The sequence below is a fragment of the Cetorhinus maximus genome, unplaced genomic scaffold (assembly GCF_964194155.1).
Source record: "Cetorhinus maximus unplaced genomic scaffold, sCetMax3.hap1.1 HAP1_SCAFFOLD_3245, whole genome shotgun sequence".
NCBI classification, from domain to species: Eukaryota; Metazoa; Chordata; class Chondrichthyes; order Lamniformes; family Cetorhinidae; genus Cetorhinus; species Cetorhinus maximus.
In genome coordinates this window covers 17,501-28,546 of record NW_027599165.1, presented here as the reverse complement: position 1 = coordinate 28,546, position 11,046 = coordinate 17,501, and positions in this window count along the sequence as shown.

Below are 11,046 nucleotides of genomic sequence, written 5' to 3'. Positions count from 1 at the left end.
GGGAGCGAAATGGTTAACCAGCGAGCAGGCAGCATTCCGGCAGGGCTGGAGGGCGAAAAACGGCGTAAAATAACGGACCGGCAGGAGGAAATGGCTGCCGGGGGGCGGACCCAGAGCCCTCACGTGAGGGGGCGGTTCGGGAGGCAGAGCCGCGCATGCGCGGTTGGAAAACGCGTCACGTCGGAGCAGGGTGAAATCATTAACCAGTCGGCCGCTTCGACGTCGGCTGGCCGGGCCGAGGAGGGTCGGACCGGGGAAAGGTTCCCGGTTTCGTGTCCGTCGGGTGGTCCCGAGTGCGGCAGGAAAAAATCCGGAGTCCTGGGAGCCTTTTTTAAAAAAGAACCGGTCCGGGATGGGGTCGGATTTGGAAGCGTTTGCGGGGCCTAGGTGCCTCTTCGTCGGCATGACTACCGGACGGTCACCCGCCGATCGGCATTTGCGATTTGTTGGCTGGGGAGGTTGGCGGGGTACCTGCAGAATAGTAGGAGGTGGCAAATCGAGAATCGGTCGACATCGCCAAGTGCCTTCTCGAGCCTCCAGGTCTGCAGGGACCGACCCAGGCTGCCCCCAAACCGACCGCGAGGCCGTGCCGGGCGGCCATTTTTGGCCATTTTCGGCATTTTTCGCGTCTTTCGGTAGGTCACGGAAAGCGGCGGCCTGAAGCCCGGGCGTGCCCGGGGAAGGCTCCCCTTCGCCCGCGGGACCGGATTTGCCCCGGAAACGTCCCGAAGCCGGCCGGGAAGGCGGTTTCGAGGGCGAAGCACCTCCGATTGCCTTCGCAAGGCCGGGGAAAGTGGCCCCTGGGCCCGGGAGAGCAAAATCCGTGCGAGGACGGAAGCCCATGAGGTCAGATCCGAGGCTCTTACCCGGCGCCCGGTGGGGGTATTCCCGCAAAGAGCAGCGAGTGCGCCCGGCGACGGGTCAAGTTGCAATTTCTGGCATGCCACTCCTGGAGCTGGTTCATGAGTTCCCCTCGGAAGTCCCGATGAGGAAAGGGCAAAATGGCGTTTTGCGGGCTTTGGGGCCTCTTCGTCGGTAGGACTACCGCCCGACCTTACGGTTGGAATTGTCGGCAGGGGAGGTTGGCGGGGTACCTGCAGAATAGTAGGAGGTGGCAAATCGAGAATCGGTCGACCTCGCCAAACGCCTTCTCGAGCCTCCAGGTCTGCAGGGACCGACCCAGGCTGCCGCCAAACCGACCGACAGGCCCTGCCGGCGGCCATTTTTGGCCATTTTCGGCATTTTTCGCCTCTTTCGGCCGGGATGGAAAAGCGGCGGACTGAAGCCCGGGCCTGCCCGGGGAAGCCTCCTAATCGCCCGGGGGACCGGATTTGCCCCGGTGAGAGCCCCCGAAACGTCCCGAAGCCGGCCGGGAAGGCGGCCAAGGGCGAAGCACCTCGCATTGCGTTGGCAGGCCGTGCAAAGTGGCCTCCGGGCCCGCGAGACAATGCAGGGTGCCCTCGGTGTGCCCCTGAGAAATGGTTAACCAAACAAAGGACAGTGCGCCTCGGATTGCATTGGCTGGCCCTGCAAAGGGGCCCCCGGGCCCGCGAGACGTTACAGATTGCCCTCGGTGTGCCCCTGAGAAATGGTTAACCAATTGGACTTAGTCTCTGGCGGAGAGGCAAAGTGTTTTCACGAGAAATGGTTAACCAATTGGACTTAGTCTCTGGCAGAGAGGCAAAGTGTTTTCCTGAGAAATGGTTAACCAATTGGACTTAGTCTCTGAACGGCAGGCAAACTGTGCCCCTGAGAAATGGTTAACCAATTGGACTTAGTCTCTGGCAGAGAGGCAAAGTGTTTTCTCGAGAAATAATTAACCAATGAGGCCAATGGACCTCGGGTTGCATTGGCAGGCCGGGCAATGTGGCTCTTGGGCCCGCGAGAGCAAAATCCGTGCACAGACGGAAGTCCATGAGGTCAGATCCGAGGCCTTTACCCGGCACCCGGTGGGGGTATTCCCGCAGAGAGTAGCGAATCTGCCCGGCGACGGGTCAAGTTGCAATTTCTGGCATGCCACTCCTGGAGCTGGTTCATGAGTTCCCCTCGGAAGTCCCGATGAGGAAAGGGCAAAATGGCGTTTTGCGGGCTTTTAGGGCCTCCTGGACGGTAGGACTACCGCCCGACCTTACGGTTGGAATTGTTGGCAGGGGAGGTTGGCGGGGTACCTGCAGAATAGTAGGAGGTGGCAAATCGAGAATCGGTCGACATCGCCAAAAACCTTCTCGAGCCTCCAGGTCTGCAGGGACCGACCCAGGCTGCCGCCAAACCGACCGACAGGCCCTGCCGGCGGCCATTTTTGGCCATTTTCGGCATTTTTCGCCTCTTTCGGCCGGGATGGAAAAGCGGCGGCCTGAAGCCCGGGCCTGCCCGGGGAGGCCTCATAATCGCCCGGGGGACCGGATTTGCCCCGGTGAGAGCCCCCGAAACGTCCCGAAGCCGGCCGGGAAGGCGGCCAAGGGCGAAGGACCTCGGATTGCATTGGCAGGCCGTGCAAAGTGGCCTCCGGGCCCGCGAGACAATGCAGGGTGCCCTCGGTGTGCCCCTGAGAAATGGTTAACCAAACGAAGGACAGTGCGCCTCGGATTGCATTGGCAGGCCGTGCAAAGGGGCCCCCGGGCCCGCGAGACGTTACAGGTTGCCCTCGGTGTGCCCCTGAGAAATGGTTAACCAATTGGACTTAGTCTCTGGCAGAGAGACAAAGTGTTTTCACGAGAAATGGTTAACCAATTGGACTTAGTCTCTGGCAGAGAGGCAAAGTGTTTTCAAGAGAAATGGTTAACCAATTGGACTTAGTCTCTGGCAGAGAGGCAAAGTGTTTTCACGAGAAATGGTTAACCAATTGGACTTAGTCTCTGGCGGAGAGGCAAAGTGTTTTCAAGAGAAATGATTAACCAATTGGACTTAGTCTCTGGCGGAGAGACAAAGTGTTTTCAAGAGAAATGGTTAACCAATTGGACTTAGTCTCTGGCAGAGAGGCAAAGTGTTTTCAAGAGAAATGGTTAACCAATTGGACTTAGTCTCTGGCAGAGAGGCAAAGTGTTTTCCAGAGAAATGGTTAACCAATTGGACTTAGTCTCTGGCGGAGAGACAAAGTGTTTTCAAGAGAAATGGATAACCAATTGGACTTAGTCTCTGGCAGAGAGGCAAAGTGTTTTCACGAGAAATGGTTAACCAATTGGACTTAGTCTCTGGCAGAGAGGCAAAGTGTTTTCAAGAGAAATGGATAACCAATTGGACTTAGTCTCTGGCGGAGAGACAAAGTGTTTTCAAGAGAAATGGTTAACCAATTGGACTTCGTCTCTGGCAGAGAGGCAAAGTGTTTTCAAGAGAAATGGTTAACCAATTGGACTTGGTCTCTGAACGGCAGGCAAATTGTGGCCTTGAGAAATGATTAACCAATTGGACTTAGTCTCTGGCGGAGAGGCAAAGTGTTTTCACGAGAAATGGTTAAACAATTGGACTTAGTCTCTGGCGGAGAGACAAAGTGTTTTCCAGAGAAATGGATAACCAATTGGACTTAGTCTCTGGGCAGAGAGGCAAAGTGTTTTCACGAGAAATGGTTAACCAATTGGACTTAGTCTCTGGCAGAGAGGCAAAGTGTTTTCAAGAGAAATGGTTAACCAATTGGACTTAGTCTCTGGCAGAGAGGCAAAGTGTTTTCAAGAGAAATGGTTAACCAATTGGACTTAGTCTCTGAACGGCAGGCAAATTGTGGCCTTGAGAAATGATTAACCAATTGGACTTAGTCTCTGGCGGAGAGGCAAAGTGTTTTCTCGAGAAATAATTAACCAATGAGGCCAATGGACCTCGGGTTGCATTGGCAGGCCGGGCAATGAGGCTCTTGGGCCCGCGAGAGCAAAATCCGTGCACAGACGGAAGTCCATGAGGTCAGATCCGAGGCCTTTACCCGGCACCCGGTGGGGGTATTCCCGCAGAGAGTAGCGAATCTGCCCGGCGACGGGTCAAGTTGCAATTTCTGGCATGCCACTCATGGAGCTGGTTAATGAGTTCCCCGCGGAAGTCCCGATGAGGAAAGGGCAAAATGGCGTTTTGCGGGCTTTGGGGCCTCTTCGTCGGTAGGACTACCGCCCGACCTTACGGTTGGAATTGTCGGCAGGGGAGGTTGGCGGGGTACCTGCAGAATAGTAGGAGGTGGCAAATCGAGAATCGGTCGACATCGCCAAAAACCTTCTCGAGCCTCCAGGTCTGCAGGGACCGACCCAGGCTGCCGCCAAACCGACCGACAGGCCCTGCCGGCGGCCATTTTTGGCCATTTTCGGCATTTTTCGCCTCTTTCGGCCGGGATGGAAAAGCGGCGGCCTGAAGCCCGGGCCTGCCCGGGGAGGCCTCCTAATCGCCCGGGGGACCGGATTTGCCCCGGTGAGAGCCCCCGAAACGTCCCGAAGCCGGCCGGGAAGGCGGCCAAGGGCGAAGCACCTCGCATTGCGTTGGCAGGACGTGCAAAGTGGCCTCCGGGCCCGCGAGACAATGCAGGGTGCCCTCGGTGTGCCCCTGAGAAATGGTTAACCAAACGAAGGACAGTGCGGCTCGGATTGCATTGGCAGGCCGTGCAAAGGGGCCCCCGGGCCCGCGAGACGTTACAGATTGCCCTCGGTGAGCCCCTGAGAAATGGTTAACCAATTGGACTTAGTCTCTGGCAGAGAGGCAAAGTGTTTTCACGAGAAATGGTTAACCAATTGGACTTAGTCTCTGGCAGAGAGGCAAAGTGTTTTCCAGAGAAATGGATAACCAATTGGACTTAGTCTCTGGCAGAGAGGCAAAGTGTTTTCACGAGAAATGGTTAACCAATTGGACTTAGTCTCTGGCAGAGAGGCAAAGTGTTTTCAAGAGAAATGGTTAACCAATTGGACTTAGTCTCTGGCGGAGAGGCAAAGTGTTTTCAAGAGAAATGGTTAACCAATTGGACTTAGTCTCTGAACGGCAGGCAAATTGTGGCCTTGAGAAATGATTAACCAATTGGACTTAGTCTCTGGCGGAGAGGCAAAGTGTTTTCTCGAGAAATAATTAACCAATGAGGCCAATGGACCTCGGGTTGCATTGGCAGGCCGGGCAATGAGGCTCTTGGGCCCGCGAGAGCAAAATCCGTGCACAGACGGAAGTCCATGAGGTCAGATCCGAGGCCTTTACCCGGCACCCGGTGGGGGTATTCCCGCAGAGAGTAGCGAATCTGCCCGGCGACGGGTCAAGTTGCAATTTCTGGCATGCCACTCATGGAGCTGGTTAATGAGTTCCCCGCGGAAGTCCCGATGAGGAAAGGGCAAAATGGCGTTTTGCGGGCTTTGGGGCCTCTTCGTCGGTAGGACTACCGCCCGACCTTACGGTTGGAATTGTCGGCAGGGGAGGTTGGCGGGGTACCTGCAGAATAGTAGGAGGTGGCAAATCGAGAATCGGTCGACATCGCCAAAAACCTTCTCGAGCCTCCAGGTCTGCAGGGACCGACCCAGGCTGCCGCCAAACCGACCGACAGGCCCTGCCGGCGGCCATTTTTGGCCATTTTCGGCATTTTTCGCCTCTTTCGGCCGGGATGGAAAAGCGGCGGCCTGAAGCCCGGGCCTGCCCGGGGAGGCCTCCTAATCGCCCGGGGGACCGGATTTGCCCCGGTGAGAGCCCCCGAAACGTCCCGAAGCCGGCCGGGAAGGCGGCCAAGGGCGAAGCACCTCGCATTGCGTTGGCAGGCCGTGCAAAGTGGCCTCCGGGCCCGCGAGACAATGCAGGGTGCCCTCGGTGTGCCCCTGAGAAATGGTTAACCAAACGAAGGACAGTGCGGCTCGGATTGCATTGGCAGGCCGTGCAAAGGGGCCCCCGGGCCCGCGAGACGTTACAGATTGCCCTCGGTGAGCCCCTGAGAAATGGTTAACCAATTGGACTTAGTCTCTGGCAGAGAGGCAAAGTGTTTTCAAGAGAAATGGTTAACCAATTGGACTTAGTCTCTGGCGGAGAGACAAAGTGTTTTCAAGAGAAATGGTTAACCAATTGGACTTAGTCTCTGGCAGAGAGGCAAAGTGTTTTCACGAGAAATGGTTAACCAATTGGACTTAGTCTCTGGCGGAGAGGCAAAGTGTTTTCAAGAGAAATGATTAACCAATTGGACTTAGTCTCTGGCGGAGAGACAAAGTGTTTTCAAGAGAAATGGTTAACCAATTGGACTTAGTCTCTGGCAGAGAGGCAAAGTGTTTTCAAGAGAAATGGTTAACCAATTGGACTTAGTCTCTGGCAGAGAGGCAAAGTGTTTTCCAGAGAAATGGTTAACCAATTGGACTTAGTCTCTGGCGGAGAGACAAAGTGTTTTCAAGAGAAATGGATAACCAATTGGACTTAGTCTCTGGCAGAGAGGCAAAGTGTTTTCACGAGAAATGGTTAACCAATTGGACTTAGTCTCTGGCAGAGAGGCAAAGTGTTTTCAAGAGAAATGGATAACCAATTGGACTTAGTCTCTGGCGGAGAGACAAAGTGTTTTCAAGAGAAATGGTTAACCAATTGGACTTCGTCTCTGGCAGAGAGGCAAAGTGTTTTCAAGAGAAATGGTTAACCAATTGGACTTGGTCTCTGAACGGCAGGCAAATTGTGGCCTTGAGAAATGATTAACCAATTGGACTTAGTCTCTGGCGGAGAGGCAAAGTGTTTTCACGAGAAATGGTTAAACAATTGGACTTAGTCTCTGGCGGAGAGACAAAGTGTTTTCCAGAGAAATGGATAACCAATTGGACTTAGTCTCTGGGCAGAGAGGCAAAGTGTTTTCACGAGAAATGGTTAACCAATTGGACTTAGTCTCTGGCAGAGAGGCAAAGTGTTTTCAAGAGAAATGGTTAACCAATTGGACTTAGTCTCTGGCAGAGAGGCAAAGTGTTTTCAAGAGAAATGGTTAACCAATTGGACTTAGTCTCTGAACGGCAGGCAAATTGTGGCCTTGAGAAATGATTAACCAATTGGACTTAGTCTCTGGCGGAGAGGCAAAGTGTTTTCTCGAGAAATAATTAACCAATGAGGCCAATGGACCTCGGGTTGCATTGGCAGGCCGGGCAATGAGGCTCTTGGGCCCGCGAGAGCAAAATCCGTGCACAGACGGAAGTCCATGAGGTCAGATCCGAGGCCTTTACCCGGCACCCGGTGGGGGTATTCCCGCAGAGAGTAGCGAATCTGCCCGGCGACGGGTCAAGTTGCAATTTCTGGCATGCCACTCATGGAGCTGGTTAATGAGTTCCCCGCGGAAGTCCCGATGAGGAAAGGGCAAAATGGCGTTTTGCGGGCTTTGGGGCCTCTTCGTCGGTAGGACTACCGCCCGACCTTACGGTTGGAATTGTCGGCAGGGGAGGTTGGCGGGGTACCTGCAGAATAGTAGGAGGTGGCAAATCGAGAATCGGTCGACATCGCCAAAAACCTTCTCGAGCCTCCAGGTCTGCAGGGACCGACCCAGGCTGCCGCCAAACCGACCGACAGGCCCTGCCGGCGGCCATTTTTGGCCATTTTCGGCATTTTTCGCCTCTTTCGGCCGGGATGGAAAAGCGGCGGCCTGAAGCCCGGGCCTGCCCGGGGAGGCCTCCTAATCGCCCGGGGGACCGGATTTGCCCCGGTGAGAGCCCCCGAAACGTCCCGAAGCCGGCCGGGAAGGCGGCCAAGGGCGAAGCACCTCGCATTGCGTTGGCAGGCCGTGCAAAGTGGCCTCCGGGCCCGCGAGACAATGCAGGGTGCCCTCGGTGTGCCCCTGAGAAATGGTTAACCAAACGAAGGACAGTGCGGCTCGGATTGCATTGGCAGGCCGTGCAAAGGGGCCCCCGGGCCCGCGAGACGTTACAGATTGCCCTCGGTGAGCCCCTGAGAAATGGTTAACCAATTGGACTTAGTCTCTGGCAGAGAGGCAAAGTGTTTTCACGAGAAATGGTTAACCAATTGGACTTAGTCTCTGGCAGAGAGGCAAAGTGTTTTCCAGAGAAATGGATAACCAATTGGACTTAGTCTCTGGCAGAGAGGCAAAGTGTTTTCACGAGAAATGGTTAACCAATTGGACTTAGTCTCTGGCAGAGAGGCAAAGTGTTTTCAAGAGAAATGGTTAACCAATTGGACTTAGTCTCTGGCGGAGAGGCAAAGTGTTTTCAAGAGAAATGGTTAACCAATTGGACTTAGTCTCTGAACGGCAGGCAAATTGTGGCCTTGAGAAATGATTAACCAATTGGACTTAGTCTCTGGCGGAGAGGCAAAGTGTTTTCTCGAGAAATAATTAACCAATGAGGCCAATGGACCTCGGGTTGCATTGGCAGGCCGGGCAATGAGGCTCTTGGGCCCGCGAGAGCAAAATCCGTGCACAGACGGAAGTCCATGAGGTCAGATCCGAGGCCTTTACCCGGCACCCGGTGGGGGTATTCCCGCAGAGAGTAGCGAATCTGCCCGGCGACGGGTCAAGTTGCAATTTCTGGCATGCCACTCATGGAGCTGGTTAATGAGTTCCCCGCGGAAGTCCCGATGAGGAAAGGGCAAAATGGCGTTTTGCGGGCTTTGGGGCCTCTTCGTCGGTAGGACTACCGCCCGACCTTACGGTTGGAATTGTCGGCAGGGGAGGTTGGCGGGGTACCTGCAGAATAGTAGGAGGTGGCAAATCGAGAATCGGTCGACATCGCCAAAAACCTTCTCGAGCCTCCAGGTCTGCAGGGACCGACCCAGGCTGCCGCCAAACCGACCGACAGGCCCTGCCGGCGGCCATTTTTGGCCATTTTCGGCATTTTTCGCCTCTTTCGGCCGGGATGGAAAAGCGGCGGCCTGAAGCCCGGGCCTGCCCGGGGAGGCCTCCTAATCGCCCGGGGGACCGGATTTGCCCCGGTGAGAGCCCCCGAAACGTCCCGAAGCCGGCCGGGAAGGCGGCCAAGGGCGAAGCACCTCGCATTGCGTTGGCAGGCCGTGCAAAGTGGCCTCCGGGCCCGCGAGACAATGCAGGGTGCCCTCGGTGTGCCCCTGAGAAATGGTTAACCAAACGAAGGACAGTGCGGCTCGGATTGCATTGGCAGGCCGTGCAAAGGGGCCCCCGGGCCCGCGAGACGTTACAGATTGCCCTCGGTGAGCCCCTGAGAAATGGTTAACCAATTGGACTTAGTCTCTGGCAGAGAGGCAAAGTGTTTTCAAGAGAAATGGTTAACCAATTGGACTTAGTCTCTGGCGGAGAGACAAAGTGTTTTCAAGAGAAATGGTTAACCAATTGGACTTAGTCTCTGGCAGAGAGGCAAAGTGTTTTCAAGAGAAATGGTTAACCAATTGGACTTTTTCTCTGAACGGCAGGCAAATTGTGGCCTTGAGAAATGATTAACCAATTGGACTTAGTCTCTGGCGGAGAGACCAAGTATTTTCACGAGAAATGGTTAACCAATTGGACTTAGTCTCTGGCAGAGAGGCAAAGTGTTTTCACGAGAAATGGTTAACCAATTGGAATTAGTCTCTGGCAGAGAGGCAAAGTGTTTTCACGAGAAATGGTTAACCAATTGGACTTAGTCTCTGGCGGAGAGACAAAGTGTTTTCAAGAGAAATGGATAACCAATTGGACTTAGTCTCTGGCAGAGAGGCAAAGTGTTTTCACGAGAAATGGTTAACCAATTGGACTTAGTCTCTGGCGGAGAGACAAAGTGTTTTCAAGAGAAATGGTTAACCAATTGGACTTAGTCTCTGGCAGAGAGGCAAAGTGTTTTCAAGAGAAATGGTTAACCAATTGGAATTAGTCTCTGGCAGAGAGGCAAAGTGTTTTCACGAGAAATGGTTAACCAATTGGACTTAGTCTCTGGCGGAGAGACAAAGTGTTTTCAAGAGAAATGGATAACCAATTGGACTTAGTCTCTGGCAGAGAGGCAAAGTGTTTTCACGAGAAATGGTTAACCAATTGGACTTAGTCTCTGGCGGAGAGACAAAGTGTTTTCAAGAGAAATGGTTAACCAATTGGACTTAGTCTCTGGCAGAGAGGCAAAGTGTTTTCAAGAGAAATGGTTAACCAATTGGACTTGGTCTCTGAACGGCAGGCAAATTGTGGCCTTGAGAAATGAATAACCAATTGGACTTAGTCTCTGGAGGAGAGACAAAGTGTTTTCACGAGAAATGGTTAACCAATTGGACTTAGTCTCTGGCAGAGAGGCAAAGTGTTTTCAAGAGAAATGGTTAACCAATTGGACTTGGTCTCTGAACGGCAGGCAAATTGTGGCCTTGAGAAATGATTAACCAATTGGACTTAGTCTCTGGCGGAGAGACAAAGTGTTTTCACGAGAAATGGTTAACCAATTGGACTTAGTCTCTGGCAGAGAGACAAAGTGTATTCACGAGAAATGGTTAACCAATTGGACTTAGTCTCTGGCAGAGAGGCAAAGTGTTTTCACGAGAAATGGATAACCAATTGGACTTAGTCTCTGGCAGAGAGGCAAAGCGTTTTCAAGAGAAATGGTTAACCAATTGGACTTAGTCTCTGGCAGAGAGGCAAAGCGTTTTCCTGAGAAATGGTTAACCAATTGGACTTAGTCTGTGAACGGCAGGCAAATTGCGGCCATGAGAAATGGTTAACCAATTGGACTTAGTCTCTGGCAGAGAGTCAAAGTGTTTTCCTGAGAAATGGTTAACCAATTGGACTTAGTCTCTGGCGGAGAGGCAAAGTGTTTCCCGTTGTAATGGTTGGCCAATGCACTTCGGATTGCGTTGGTAGGCCGTGGAAAGTGGCTCTTGGGCCCGCGAGAGCAAAATCCGTGCGCAGACGGAAGTCCATGAGGTCAGATCCGAGGCCTTTACCCGGCACCCGGTGGGGGTATTCCCGCAGAGAGTAGCGGGTGTGCCCGGCGACGGGTCAAGTTGCAATTTCTGGCATACCACTCCTGGAGCTCGTTAATGAGTTCCCCTCGGAAGTCCCGATGAGAAAATGGCAAAATGGCGTTTTGCGGGCTTTGGGGCCTCCTGGACGGTAGGACTACCGCCCGACCTTACGGTTGCAATTGTTGGCAGGGGAGGTTGGCGGGGTACCCGGAGATTTTCGGGGACACGATTTTCAGAACATTTTCAGACAACGGT